The sequence below is a fragment of the Solanum pennellii genome, chromosome 7 (genome assembly GCF_001406875.1).
Source record: "Solanum pennellii chromosome 7, SPENNV200".
In the NCBI taxonomy this organism is placed as follows: Eukaryota; Viridiplantae; Streptophyta; class Magnoliopsida; order Solanales; family Solanaceae; genus Solanum; species Solanum pennellii.
In genome coordinates this window covers 63,696,736-63,711,968 of record NC_028643.1, presented here as the reverse complement: position 1 = coordinate 63,711,968, position 15,233 = coordinate 63,696,736, and the positions used below count along the sequence as shown (strand labels likewise).

The window sequence follows — 15,233 nt, the reverse complement described above, 5'->3', positions numbered from 1 at the left end:
GCCGTTGTTAAACTTAAAATAGATATAAGTCCAACAATATTATATTTTAGTATTGGGCATATATAATTCAAAGTATATATAAAATGAGCACGTTAAGATATGCAAATAAGATACATGTGTTGTCATACCTAATGAAACAAAGATTATAATGACCAAATTCGACAAAGATGTAAGTAGATCATAAATCAGAGGCATTTGACGTACTTGTTAATTTGGAATAAAATTGCACTTAAGAGTGTCTATTGGATGTAGCTTGAATAATGATTAACATTTCAACAAATGATGATATAGTTAATGTTGATGCAAAACTAACAACAAGAGTATTGACTTTCCTAGTTTGCAAAAACAGCAATACTAGGGACGAGATTCGAGAAAGAAACTAAACAATGATCAAATGATATTTCTTGCTAAACCTAGTAACAAAAATGAAATTTGATCTAGGTTGCAAACAAGAACTTCAAGTTTGCCTCTGTGAGTTTCCCCAAGGCTTCAGAAGCACCACCCACCGTCCTGGAAAAAATAAAAAAATCAATATCGGGCAATTCACACAGCAGAGACAGAAGGGAGGAGTGTTGACGTAAAGGAGGGAAATTGAAATACAGGTGTAAGACATAATAGGCCAAAGCTAGTATATGTTTAAATCACATTTGAGGGAAAAACATATAATTATTTAGTGTTGTGACATATAAATAAACAATATGAATGAGAAACCATAAAATACCTATTTGAACTTACCATGTATGATTATTTTCCCTTTACTAAGAAAATAAAATAAGATGAAACAATGCATGATCCTACTTCAATCGCTAGCCCAAATGTCTTAATTTTTAGATGTAAATATCTAGACAACTAACAATAGTTGACTATATCCCTCAGCTAAAATCTCATTGTAGCCCAATAATATATATTCTAGAGGACATAAAAAAAATTGATTCTCTTGATTTATCTTGAAATCATTTCTGTAAAGAAACATATAAAAATTACTTTAAGTTTCATGTCGCCAAATTATTTTATATTAACTCACATGCAACTAGCACAATAAACTTGGCGGAAACTTACCCTTCAAAAAGTAATTTGTTCTTCTCATTGAACTATTCAATTCTCTCCTTGATTGTATTCTCAATCACAAATCTCAGAATCCTAGAAATTAGAAAATAACAATCAACTCTCTTCATTGGTATAGTTGGTTGAAGAAACGTTAGCACGTACCTGACTGGCTTATACTGCCCTATTCAATGGATTCTATCGTGGGCTTGCCTCTCCGCAGAAGCATTCCATCAAGGATCCATCAAGAAAACCTAGCAAAGGGCCAGATTAGGGTGGCGCATGAAGGAATATAGAATATATATTGACAAACAAAGGAAAGGAAAATATTACTTCTAATGTTGATGTAAGATTCAGGGCAAGACCTCCGGATTTCAAGCTCATAAGAAATATAATGCAACTTGGATCGTTTGCAAATTTTGTACTAGCAGAATCTCTTGCAGTGCTAGTCATGGATCAATATAATTGAATACAACTGATGCCCGACTGCCAAATGCACACAAGACATGTTTTTTTGTTGTTACTACTGATGAAAACAATAGGGGTAGGTACGAAGGAAATAAAGAAAATATGTCATACCTTTTGTAGAGAATAGTGTATCAGATCCAAAAATGACGTGAATTAACTAAGGACAATTTCCTTTGCAGAATCATCTCTTACAATCATGGACCTTATTTCTTCTCTCTTCAACCAATAAAACAAGCAATGAGAATGCTCTTACTACCATAACAGAGATATTCACAAGAATAAGATTATACATGTTTAATCCATAATATTGCATCCACTTATACTCATTGTGAGAAGAAAATAAAACCATAGAGCATACTATAAAAATAAGATAAGATATAGTTATTGATTGAAAAGTAATTGTATACCAAAGCTTCTATTATTGTGCTTGTATGAAAACTATCAAGACGAATTTTGTTTAGTATACTTGAAAACATAAAGCCTTTGATTTTTGCTTTAGTTTTCTCATATTTGCATTGAATAAATGATTTAGAAAACAAAGGACATGAAATTTTTCTCATAACTGCAGTAAAACTTATTAGACATGACTTGCAAAAGACATTTTTGTGAGAAGTAACCTGCAATAATCAAAACAGGTGCACATTTTAATAGGAAAGTAGGTATAAACTTCAAATGACCGAATTATAGTAACGGAATTCATACCATATTTCGTAGCATGTCAAGAAATGAGGTACAAGAATTTAAATCATCAAGTCCAAAAGATTCATGGAAGTACTTGTAGGTGTTAAAAGACATTCCTAAAAGCAAATATTGAGGTTTTCTGGATAGTGTTGGAAAAGAATTTGCAAAAGCTCATGCACTTAAAGAAGGATTGAAAAACCTATTAAAAATATCCTTTCAAAATACATCGTAGGTGTAAGTGTGGAAAAATATGGCCACATTAACATTTGAAGTATCCACCATATAATATACAAAATATTAATGTACTACAAATATAAATTCCATCAAATCCAATTTTAGTGAAGAGGATGAAACTCACAACTGGGTCTTGTACAAGATCGTGACATAAACCGCACGGTTGTTCAACATTATTTGTGCTTCCACTTCTATCCACAACAGTACTTTAGTGTTCCACAATGTAGGGATGATCAACTTCCTGTGGTCAGATAAAAAATAAAATCAATCAAATATAAGCAAAACATTTCTAGTTATTACTTTTGATGTAGAACCGTGCATAGATTTTAGGATGTCAAAGAATTTTGAACTATTTATTTCTTTAAGGAGATAAAATTGTTAAGGAAATCCAAGAGAGCCAAGACATGCTAAAAACAACAAATAAGTTGATGATACAAGACACTAATGAAGTCAATTTTTGCTTTTTTTCTTGTGTCGTACTTCTTCATTTGTGGAATTAAAAATAAGAAATATAAAATAAGCACTTCCATTATGGTATCCAAATATTGCATCCACTTTTACGCCAACTAAAATCAATGTGATATCACGATATAAATACATCTGCAAAAAACATATGGATGGTAACTAACTCCACCACCAAATCATATGACATGTATTCGATTAACAAAGGAAAAATAGTAGGAAAGAATCACTGTCCGACCCTTGATAGGGGGTTATCATGGATAGATATTACACTTCATCATATAGAAAGAATAGCAATGAGTACTACGACAACAAAAATAATAATATTATACCTAGTGTAATCTCACAATTAATACATACTAAATGTTAAAAAAAATAGTATTAAAAGAAATGAAGAAAACAATATTTATCAAATTGAAAGAATGCTACTACAAAAAAAAAACAAGGTAAAACATTACTGAAGAAAAAATATATGTGGTGAAGAAAAAACTTACAATGAAAAACGGTACAGAAAAAATGGCTTGAGGGAGGATATCTAAAGGAAAATAAAGCCTAGAAATTATGAACCACAAAATTATTATCTCTGAGTTATGCAATATTAAAAAAATTTAACCTATTATCAACATCAGTTATTTCATTTCCATGCTTCAATGTTTTTACCTCAATTAATGTAGAAGTACTGATATAGATCGTCTTAAGAAAAAAATTAAATTAGATTCGTAGTTTGAAGTTTGACAATGAACCTATAACACAAACTTTTATTCAAAAATAAAACCAAATATAAGTAGGTATCAATACATAGTTAAGAAGAATTCATATTGAAAACATGATCTCCATACCTGTCTCATTCGTGTCAGCATAGTTATTCATCAACATACCACCTTGAATCTTCACCAAAATACATTAGGAAGAAACAATATAGTGATAAGAAGAAGAAGAATAATGTACCGCTTATTCTGGCTCTCAGTATTTACTATTTCACAAGATAGCTAGTTTTGAGCATTTTCCATGAAAAAGGTGTAAAATGGACATTTTTCAGGATTTTCAAGAAAAGGAACGTTCGTATTTTTTCACGGTTACTTATCACATGGAAAATAGATGAAACATATATCATGCAAGAATGTAGTCCAAAGACCAGAAAAAAAAAAACATAAATTAATAAGACCATGATTTGTGTCGTTAAACTAAATTCAATATGAAATAACCATAAGTAGCTAATGGAGAGCAAAAAAAAGGATGCTCGTAGTTGCATAAGTACTGACAAAAATAAATTGCCCATGCATTGAATTTTTCCCGACTTTCTTTGCGCAGTGATGTGTAGTAGTCTTCTTCGTTAGCATCCAAAGAATCTTTGCTCAATGTAACCTAAATTCAAAAATAAGTAAAGCGCTAAAGAGGAGAGAAAAACTAACAACTCTAGCAGCATATTAATATGAAAAAACAAACTTACACTCCTTGAAGGAAGTGCAAGATCAGCAGCCCTTCCCTTTTTAGTACGCCTTAGCATTATCGTTTTCAAAATTTTGTGTTAACCATCGGATCTATACAAAACCAGTGATTTACTTGAAATTCTATGGGCGAGGAAAATACTAGAGACATAAGGTGTATCAGTGTCTCCGTGTCAACAACAATATTTTTTTAATCAAAAATAAAATGAAGTATCAGAATAAGTATATCAATTTGATGACTTACTCTATTCCACAAGGAAAAGAACCGATTAGATTTGTGGTGGCAATGTGGTCACATGAATGTGATAAAATAAATACAAACACAAAAGGGAACAAACAAGAGATTTCAAAAACGTGAAAAATAAAATAAAAAAATAACTCAACGAAGAAACATTAACGACAAAATCTCTTGTGAAAATTACCAAATAAAACAAATTTTCAGCTGTATATTTCTCTCCCCAACAAAGTTAGGTGCAAAGATAAAAAAAAAATAAGATTTTAAGTCTACCTGTGGTCGAGAGCTCTGCAATCACAATTTTTATAGAAGTAGTATGAGTAAAGACTAATTTGCAAGAAACGGATCTATCCAGAAGTGAGGATGTATTTATTTTAGAGAATGAAGATGTGAATTATGTTGGCAACAAAAGAACATTAGTCACAAAAAAAACATACGAGTACAACTCTCCTACACGGTTCTGGAGGGGAGTACCACTTAAGTCCCACTTAAAAGAATATTCTAGCGCAAAAATAGCTCTTGTAGAGTTGCTGTATAAGTCTTTCACACAATGTTCCTGTGCCAAAAAAGTGCAATCCATTAGAAAATTATGGATGAAAGGTTTTCATCATACACAACAATATATAGGGAAACCAAGAAGTATAATATATGTCACACAAAACCAACAATTGTGAACTTTGAATAGACTTATAAGTAAGAAAAAATATATCTACAACAGCCATACCCCTATCTACCTTGTGACTGTAGAGTGGTTGGTCATGTGTACACAACCTTACCCCTACCTTGTGAAAGTGGAGAGGTTCTTCTAGATAGACCCGTGGCTCAAGCGAAGCGTATCAAGAAAAACTAAATATGTGGGTCTAGTTTAACAATGATTATCTCATCAAAAATAATATGATTCCACTTCAAAAGTGCAAAATGATGATATTTTTCCTATAATCAGTCTCCACTGTGGAGTAGGTAGTGATAACAAAATCATAATCTGCGAATCTGTCGCTATCTTTTTCTGTGTTGGCACCATGGTAAACAAGAACTTTCTTGTTTCCTATATAGGCAATGTGGTCAATCTCATTGACCCATTGAATCAAAGCAATAACAGGACATATAACAAGGGTTCCTTTCACTTGTGGGAGCATATAAGGGGCAGGTGAGAGCAAACTTGAATAATAAATTGCTTGCCCTATTTCGAGTTTAGCAACCACAAGAGCAATGACTTGAATAGTCTTCCAATCCCCATATCATCAGCAAGAATACCACATCTAGATGTAGATTTTTCTTGCTTAAATGCCCAAGCCAACCACTCTTTTTGGTACCTCAACAAGGGAATGATCAAATAATATGGTTGCTCGGCAGTTTCACTCATAAACTCATTTTGACTATTGATGTCCAGATAAAATGTATGGTTTTATTCCATTCACCTATTGTTCTCTTCTTCCCATATTTTCCATGCCAATACATGGTCACCACCCTTTCCTACATCATTCATTACACAATCTTCTTCTACTGGCTCTTCATTTAGTTTAATACTATGTTTACCCTTTTGTCTATAGAATTTCCTTCCTTGTGTTATATATGGCCAAACTGCTTCCTTGGTTAAATGAATATCATCAACTCCACTAGCTTGGGCTTTATCTGCATAAAGAGTTAAAAGAGAACATGGCCAAAAGCCCCCCCCCCCCCCAATCTATTGCCGGATTCCCAACTACAAACTCATACATTACGGGGGTCCTATCATTCCTCTCAATTTTATAAAACTAAAATTATTACCTCCCTGAACGCTTAGCTGGCAAAGTGAGTATATCTCACTCTCATTGAGAGAGAGCACAAAAATTTAATATCAAAAACTTTATTTTTAATATCTATTTTCAAGAATATGTGTTTTTAAAAATTTATTTATTGTCATCTTCTCCATAGAAATAAAGATCAAATTCCTCCACCATTCACCATCTCTAAACCATCATTGCCACCACCATCTTCACCCGATTCACCATGCTTGATTTCACATAAGCTTTTAAAATCTCATGTATGAAATTTTTATAAACCATTCAAAATAATTAAAAGTAAAATGAGATTTATTTATATCACCTAAAAATGGGATCTGGATCATATTTGAAAAAAAAATCATATTAGGTTTACATCAAACCAAATTGAGCTCTCAAATAAGATTTTTTTATTTCATAGATCCTTTAATAATAAATCTCAAATCTCAAGCAACCAATTACAAGTTTCTTCTTCATTTTTCCAGAGAGAATTTGCACTTGTTCTTCCTCTCTATTCCGCTCCCCTAACTTTTTTTTCGTTTTCTTCTCTCCATTGCTACCAGTGAAAAGCTACCATTGTTGCTTCCTTCAACGAAATGTTACCATTATGGCTGTGTCTGACAAAACATCACCATTGTCACTGCCTCTGACGAAACGCCACTGCTGCCTCCGGCGAAATACCACTGCTGTCTCTGGTGACACGCCGCCATTGTTGTCGCCTCCGACAAAAATCAAAACACCAGCAAAAATCCCCCCACACCTCCTCTCATCTCTCTCTTCTTCCTCATAATCCAATTTTGATGGACTTTGGTGTTTAAAATAATGGTGAAGTTACTTTAGAAATTTGAAAGAATTGAGAAAATAATTGCTTTAGGTTTTGAAGAAATTGGAAGAGTATAGGAAAAAGAGAAAGGAATTAAAAGAAAATTGAAAAAAATTAATTAATTAATTAAATTTCCACGTGTCGTATGCGTGAAATTCACAGATCAATATAGATGTGGTTGTGGCTTTTCAGGGAGATAATAATATCAATTTTATAAAATTCAGGGGGGTGATAGGATCCTCGTAAAGTACGAGTGTGTAGTTGGGAATCCGACTATAGATTGGGGGGCTTTTGGCCATTTTCTCAGATTTAAACCAACACTCACATAATTAACCGTAATCAATTAATTATTCAATGCACATCCATATTTTTGTGTATTTACTTTTGTCTTAGGTTAGCCAATAGGTATCATGCATCAGCGAAAAAAGTATCAGCATGCTATAAAAATGTCACTATTAATATTCACATAAAAAATAAAAGTTATGCAAAATACCTTCATCCCTACACCCAATGTAATTAGAATATGAGGATATAACTATATTGTCATCCCTACACCCAATGTAATTTAAGGGACCTTATTTTTAATAATGATAGGTCATAAGTTATTATTTTTTTAATAAATATTGAAAACTATTGGTAGAAAAAGTAAGATTTTCATGAAAAAAAAATTATTAGAAGAAATTTGAAATATTTGGAGTACCATATCTCATTAAAAATAATTTAAAATAAGAATGATTATATTATCAATTGAAAACTAGAATAAATCAACTATATAAAAGTTATTAAGAATTCAAATTTTTGGCCCCGTTTGATTTTTTGGTTTAGGCCACTAATATACTTTAGCCGCTCCTGATGTTTATAAAAGGTTTTTTGTTACTTAGGCTTTCACGCCCCGAGCTACCCTCGAGACACGGGCACAGAACCTAGGACCACAAGTGATCCCAACCTAACCATTATGGAATGATCATGAGCATATTAAATATAATAAAATGAATGCGGAAGCAAAATCATAATTTAAACTGAAAAGATGGGGAATACCTATATTCTATAACTGAGATATTTGAAACAATGAGTTTAAAACAAAGAAGGTATAAATTAGACACTAGGTTGAAACTAACTATTTCTGAAATAAGCCCCTAATTGACTGAAATAAACTCATGACTATTGTCCTTGGAGAATGAGGACTCACCACTGAATCTGCTGAACAGGAGATCGGGGATCGATATATGTGTAATCTGAATGCTGAGAACCTGAACCTACATCACAAGAAAATGTAGCGTACGTATGACGTCAGTAGTTGAAGGTATTGAGCATGTAGGATAGATTAAAGCTGAAATAATACATAACTGAACAAGCACAAAAACAAGTATATAATCTGACATGATATATATTTTGAATGCTAATATAAATGAATGAAATAATCAATTTATAACATGTTGAAACTGCATACTGGATATATTGATAAATGGCTAATGCAGTGGAATCTGACTAATCTATGGGAGCTACTAACAACCGATAGTAAATCCACATGAGCTAAATGTGGAGTCTGATGTATATGCCTTATTGAGAGGACCCAATATACCTTGCCAGATGTATAAAGGCATGCTGGCGTGATCACTAAACTGATGCCCACAGACGAGACTTACAACTTACTTGTCTAGCAGTTGTAGGACTATTAGGTACACTGAACCCTAGTCCAACTCGGTATTAATGCTACTCCCAATGAATTATGCAATTAACTGATTATGAGTTTACGTAAATACTGGATAGCTCAAAACTGAACATGCAAACTGAGAATGCAATAATTAATCTGGTAATTTTGCATTTATAACTTAGGCATATATATCTGAAGTAAAGGTAATATCTGACCTAACATGTGTAATTCAAGAACTAAAGAAATATATAGCTAGGCTTCTGAAATAAATGCGATAAACTGAATAATAACATGAAAATCTGATTTGGAACATATAACTACTTAATTCATGAAGTTCAGTGGAAGTTCTAAAAACTCTAGGTCTAACCATGATATGGGAATAAAGAATCTAACTGAAAACTAGGGACCAAATGGTTGAAAGGAACCCACTAGTGAAATCCCACATACCTGGTGATGAAATCCACAGAGAAATATTTAGATTTCAGGGCTGGAACTGCTAGAATCTTGTTGCGTTCTTGAAGTAGGGTTGTTGACCTTTTTCTCCTTTCTTGCTTTTAGTTTTCTATGTTTTTTATTAATGATTTGACTTAGGTAAGTTTAGTTATGTTTCTAGTCTTAAACTGACTAAAATATGATGATTTAGGGTCAAGCCGACGTATCTTAGGGTTTAAACGAAGTGGAAAAAGATCAAAAGATCACTGAGTAAATTTCACTCGGACCAAACAATGACCTTGACTTACGGGCCCTCGTTCAATCGATGGTCTGTCGATTGGGTCCGTAGGTTGGGTCTGTTCGACAGGCATTTACTAAAATGGGCATAATTTCTTACTCAAAGGTCTGATTTTACCAAGGTCGGTGGCTACGCAAAGATAATTCAATTATCTATCTTTTGTTAGGTCATAGGACACATAATGCATTTTGAGCTAATAGTTATGATCATCTGATGTTTACCCAACTGCATTTTCCCCCTAACTGTCTGCTAACATTCACCTATGGTCATACCTACGATCCGTACGTCCATCTACGGACCGTACTGGTCAATTGTTGTTCTTGTCAATGAGTGGGTAAATAGGGTGTTGATCGACGGACACAGACTACGGACCGTAGTCTGACCAACAGACCATAGGTCCATCTGTGGTTCGACACTTAGTCAAATTTTCTGGGCTGCGTCTTTGGGGAGTTTCAGTCAAAATCGACGGATGTGCAGCACGGGCCGTGGGTCAGGCTACGGTCCATCGATGGTAACCGTCGATTACACCTGCATACTTTTGAAAAGCTGATTTTTGGTCTATTCTAGATACGGGATGTTACATTATTTCCCCCTTGAGAACATTTTTCCTCTAATGAAGACTAAACTAGCTGAAATAGAGGGAGAGAGTTGCAATCCCCTACCACTGCTAAACGCTGAGAACTTTGAGTTTCTGACTTAATTGAGTTTGATTACATGCAAATACGCTAAAAATGGAAGTACAAACTAAGGGAACATGATTCTAAGGCTGAATTCATGCATGAATGACTGAAAAACTGAAGAGGAACTATTACCTCAAGCTGGAATGGAATCAGAAGGAAAGAGGTGAGGATACTTGGCTTTCATGGCTGCTTGTGCTTCCGAAGTATCTCCCTCTACGGACTGACTCCTCAAGAAAACCTTGAATGAAGTGACTTCTTTATTTGTCAACCTTCTAACCTGACGGTCAAGAATCTCAACTGGTACATCCTCATAAGAAAGACTATCTTTCACCGCCACACTCTCTAAAGGAACTACAGAGGCTGGGTCACCCACCCACTTCTTCAAGAGCGAGATCTGGAAGACTAGATGTGCTGCTGTTAGTTTTGCTGGCAAATCTAACTCATATGCCACCTTGACAATTCGTTTCAAGATATCTATGACTGAGTTTCCCTTTCTTGCCAAATCCTATCACTCCTTTCATAGGTAACACTTTCAGGAAAGCTCAATCATCAACTTAAAACTCTAGTTCCCTTCTCCTTACATCTACATAAGATTTCTGAAGACTCTGGGCTGTCCTAAGTATATCTCTAATGAGTTGCACTCTCTCCGTAGAATAAAGAACTGAATCTGGCCTTATCAAAGCTTTTTCACCTACTTCAAACAAACCAACAGGAGATCTACATTTACGCCCTTACAAAGCTTCATAAGGGGCAATCTGAATGCTGGAACAGAAGCTATTATTGTAGGCGAACTCAATCAGAGAAAGGTGATCATCCCAACTACCCTTGAAATCTATCACACAAGCTCTGAACATATCCTTTAGGGTCTAAATGGTATGCTCTGCCTATCGATCGGTTTGTGGATGAAATGTTGTACTAAGGTTAACTTGAGTACCAAGACCCTTCTGAAATGACCTCTATCTGAGATGATAGACAAAGGAACCCCATGCAACATCAAAATTTCATTAGTGTAAAACTTGGCATATTCCTTTGCCGGATCTGTAGTCTTGACCACTAAAAAGCGTGAAGACTTAGTCATCCTATCAACTATCACCCAAATTGAGTCATGTTGTATGCAAGTACGAGGTAACCCTGTGATAAAATCCATATTGATCACTGCCCACTTTCAAGTAGGAATATCGATTTCTTGAGTCATACCTGTTGGTTTCTGATGTTCTACCTTGACATGCTGGTGATTGGGGCACTTAGTCACAAAATTTGCTATGTCCCTCTTCATGCCATTCCTTCTATAGATTTCCCGCAGATCGCGGTACATCTTAGTGTCACCTGGATGAATAGAATACCTGGAGTTATGGGCTTCTGCAAGGATATGCTTTCTCTACTCACCCATATTAGGAACACAAAATCTACCCTGGTAGCGAAGTACAACATCTCCCTCTTGGGATAAAACCTCCACTCTCTGATTGTGGACTGCACCCTTAAGTTCAACCAAGATTGGATCACTTTCTTGCTTTTCCTTAACCTCCACTACCAAAGAAGATTCTTCTCTATTCTGAACTATTACACCATTGTCTGATATGTTCATAAGGCGAATTCCTAAGCGAGCAAGCCTGTGAACATCCTTCACTAGATCTTTTCTTTATTCCTAATAAATGGTCTACACTACCCATAGATAATCTACTAAGAGCATCTGCTACTACATTTTCCTTACCAGGATGATAATTCACACTCATATCATAATCCTTTAGGAACTCAAGCCATCTCCTCTGGCAAAGATTCAACTATTTCGTAGTGAACACATACTAAAGGCTCTTATGATTAGTGAACACATCTACAAGAACACCATACAAGTAGTGTCTCCAAATCTTGAGTGCAAAAACCACTATTGCAAGCTCGAGGTCATGAGTTGGATAGTTCTTCTCAAGCACCTTAAGATGTCTAGAAGCATACACTATAACCTTATCTCTCTACATCAACCACAAACTAGGCCAACTCTAGATGCATCACAATAGATCAAATAACCATCTGAACCCTCTAGTAGAGTCAAAATAGGAATAGTAGTGAATCTTGTTTTTAATTCTGCAAATCTTTTCTCATAATCATCTGACCATTTGAACTTGACCATATTCTGAATCAACCTAGTCAATGGTGAGGTTGTGGATGAGAATCCTTTCACGAACCTTTTATAATAACCCGCTATACCTAAGAAATTTCTGATATTCGTTGTAGATGTAGGTCTGGGCCATTGTTTCACTACTTCTATCTTATGTGAATCCACTCAGATCCCTTTGCTAGATATAATGTGACCAAGGAAAGCAATAGATTGCAACCAGAACTCACATTTGCTAAACTTAGCGAATAATTGGTGATCCTTGAGAGTATGTCGAACGATTCTCAAATGACTTGCATGTTCTTCCTCATTCCTAGAGTAGATGAGGATATCATCAATAAAGACGATAACGAACAAGTTTAAGTACCGTTTGAACACTCTCTTCATCAAATCCATGAAAGCTGCAGGAGCATTGGTTAGTCCGAACGATATAACTACAAATTCACAATGACCAAACCGAGTTCTGAAGGCTGTTTTCGGAATGTCACTATCTCTGACTCTAAGCTGATGATAACCCGATCTGAGGTCTATCTTAGAGAAGGGACTAGCACCCAAAAGTTGGTCAAACAAGTCATCAATCCTGGGTATGGGATTCTTATTCTTGATTGTGACATTACTTAATTGTCTATAGTCAATGCACATTATGAGAGAACCATCTTTCTTCTTTACGAACAACATTGCGTACCACATGGTGAAATACTGTCTAATGAAGTCCTTATCTAGAAGGTCTTTCAACTGCTCTTTTAATTCCTTAAGCTCTTCTAAAGTCGTTCTGTAAGGAGGAATAGATATAGGATAGGTATATGGAAGGAGATCAATCCCAAAATTGATTTCCCTTTCAGGAGGGACTCTGGGCAGATCTTCTGAAAATACATTTTGAAACTCACACACTACAGGAACTGACTCAAGATTTGGCATTTCTGAGCTAGAATCCTTAAACTGAACTAGATGATAGAGATAACCCTTAGAGATCATATTTCTGGCCTTAAGGTAATAAATGAATCGACCCATTGGCGCTAAGGTACTACCCTTCCACTCTAAGATTGGTTCATTTTGAAACCTAAAATGAACAATCCTAGTTCTACATTCGATTGAGGCATAACAGGAATGCAACCAATCCATGCCGAGAATGATGTCGAAGTCTACCATTTTAACACTATAAGATCTTCTGAGGTGACTTTCTCAGATACTGTGATAGGGAAATTTCGATATACCCGTCTAGCTATAACTGGTCAACCGACTTGAGTAGAGTCTAATAAAGGTTCTGAGAGAGTTTCCGGACTGACAATGAATTGGACTGCTGTGTAAGAAGTTACAAAGGAAAGAGTAGCCCGTGGATCTAACAATACAACAACATAAAGGTCAAAGACTCGTAACGTACCAGTGACTATATGTGGAGAACCTTCCTGATCTTGGCGTGCCTGAAGAGCATACAACCTGTTCTGCTGCTGACCTCTACCTGTACCAGATGAAATACCCTGCTGAGTCTGGTGACTTGTTGGTGCTGATGAAGTGGTAGACTTAACTAAACCAATACCACTTACTTGACCCTGTCTAGAAGGACAATCCCTCAACCTGTTGCCAGAATGACCGCACCCAAAACATCCTTCTTTTCCTGCGAGACACTCGCCCAGATGGTTCTTACCATACTTAGGGCAAGTGGGGTAAGTCTTGGTGCCTGAAACACTTTCCTAAGACTTAGAGCCTGGTGCTCTAACCTTCTGGTCATACCTAATCTTGGAGGGTGGAACACTAGCTGAAAAAGGGGCTGGAGCTGAAAACTTTTGCTAGTTCTGCGAGCGATTTTGACCACCCGCTTTCTGCAGAGAATATTCATAATTCCCAGTCCTAGCCTTCTTATTCTCCTTAGCCTATTCCCTAAGCTTATCGCCCTCAACCTGCAGAGCATGATTCATAAGCCTAGAGCTGTTCATATATCCAAGTAACAAGCCCTCCTGCACTCAGTTTTCACCAAATAGGACACTCCATACAAGAACTTATTCATCTGAGCCCTGGAGTCAACAAGCATACCTTGAGAGTTGGTCAAACTTAAGACCATACTTTTGTATTGTCATGTTTCCCTGCCTCAAGTTCATGACTTCCTGAGCCTTTTGTTCTCTCAACTCTTTTGTAATCCCAAGTAATAGATGCATCTATAGCCCTAATCCTTCCACTGAGTGTACCATATATGAGTAACATCTTTGAACCGGTATGATGCAAACTCAACCCCCAGTTACTTGCATTACCTCAAATATCTTCTTGATATTATCAAAGAAATTCTGAGGGTCCTCATAAGTTTGTGATCCTAAGAACTCAAGTGGATTCATCCTAACAAAGTCACGGACCCTTGCTGCTGCTGATCCACCATTCGCATTCTCAGAAGTATGAACTCGATTGTTTTGGTTGGTCATACTTTGAGCAAACATCTGTATAGCATTTTTGAACTCAACATTGGAGACTTCCTAATCAAGGATCGGAGGAGCTGCGTTTGCATTCCTGGCATTCACATTCCTAGCGTTAGCTCTATGAGGAGGCATGATCTAAAACGTAGAACGTCAACTTAGAGTGCAATAAAATCATACCTTACGCATAATAAGAGTAACAAGAAAGTGAGGTTCTCCTAAAACACTTTGTAGCCTCCCTCTCATTAGATGTGGTGCAATTCACACCCAAGAAAAGGACTCTACTTAGTGCGGCTTTTTAGACATCTTAGAACTCTTGAACCTACTGCTCTGATACCATGTTTTGTCATGCCCCGAGCTACCCCCCGAGACGTGGACACGGAACCTATGACCGCAAGTGATTCCAAACTAACCCTGGTGGCATGATCATGATCATACTAAGGATAATAAACTGAATGCGGAAGCTAAAGCATAATTTAAATTGAAAAGATAGGGAATATCC

At 35.8% G+C, this 15,233-nt stretch overlaps 1 pseudogene; it reads right to left on the bottom strand.

The window, feature by feature from the left end:
* Positions 1–437: 437 nt before the first annotated feature.
* On the bottom strand, positions 438–14,482 carry LOC107025153 (annotated as a pseudogene).
* Positions 14,483–15,233: the final 751 nt, after the last annotated feature.